Raw genomic sequence first — 1,352 nt, forward strand, 5'->3', positions numbered from 1 at the left:
TCTTTTGCATATCATTCCATGATCTTATTGAATTAGTCCCTAAACTCATGAACCATTTAAGAGCTCTATCCTTCAATGTTTCTGGAAACAATCTTAGTTTTTGAGTTTTTAATAAGTAACCATAAGATCTACAAACAATTTCAAATTCAAAGAGAAAGGTTTCCAGATCCTCTAACATCAGACCATGAAATTTTAGAAGAAAAGATGGAGGGATGTTCTTCATGTGTACACTACTATCAGTATCTTGAATGGGAAATCCGATAGGATCTTCCTCATTAACTCCACCCATTTCTTCTACATTCTTTGCCATTTTCTTCTTCTACCTGCAAAAGTGAATGGTGATGTGGCTTTTATTGCACCAAATGATCAAATGGGGGGTGGGTTGGTGTTGGAAATTTTGTTGTTTGTGTTTTTATGATTGAATCAAAACACTAATGAAATTCACTTCTCTATTTTTGAAATTAAATATGCCTAATGCAATTTTTTTTTTTTGCAAAAAGAAAAAATAAATGAATCAACTAGGGAAAAACAATGCATCCTTTGACACCTCCTTGGCAATGGCACCAAAAGGTGATAAGCCTCATTATTGCAACAAGAATGCTGCAACTCCCAAGGCTACCGACATTAATTATCAACCTAGTGTTCGTACAAGCTCAAGAGGTATTGGCACTATATGTGTGGTATACAATGTGTCCTTCCTTTGTTATCATGATGTAACGGAGTGCATGTACTGAAGCCAAATCCTAAACTAATTGAAGAAAATGGAATGTTTGAAATGAAACCTTAACCTATTGCAAGAAAGAAAGTACAAGGAAAGAGACTAAAATCAAATGCTAAAAGGCACTATTTTCTAACTAACTTCTAAGAGGCTTTTCTTCAAAAGAATGCTAAGTTAACATGTATACAATCCTATTGTCCTAAGGATGTAGATTCAAACCATCAAACCTTCTACTGTTGTGCATGTAAGTGAATAAAATAAATATGTTTTTCTTTTTGTGTTTTTTCATGTGAGAGTGTGAAAGCTAATCTCTTTTGGTGATGTGGCAGGGGGCTTGGAGATGATGGTGAATGGTCAGAAGGATTGGGAGACAAATAGGGACCCTTTACTAGATTCCTAGAGAATTGTTCCTCAATTCAGCCTTAAACAGGATTTCCTACAGGATGTTACAGGATTTCCTACAAGATCCCCTAGAAACCTATAGGGTCCCCTGAAAACCTACAAGATACAGCCGAGAGAAAAAGGATGGATGTTCAAGGTGATGCAAATCTTAGGGAAGGTGGTTGGTGGATGGAAGGATGCAAGGGAGTGCCTAGGACTACTTCAGAACTCAAAACCAAAATTGGGAGATGGC

The sequence above is a fragment of the Pinus tabuliformis genome, chromosome 8 (genome assembly GCF_031772625.1).
Source record: "Pinus tabuliformis cultivar Carrire ecotype Pingquan chromosome 8, CPIR1, whole genome shotgun sequence".
Classification (NCBI taxonomy): domain Eukaryota; kingdom Viridiplantae; phylum Streptophyta; class Pinopsida; order Pinales; family Pinaceae; genus Pinus; species Pinus tabuliformis.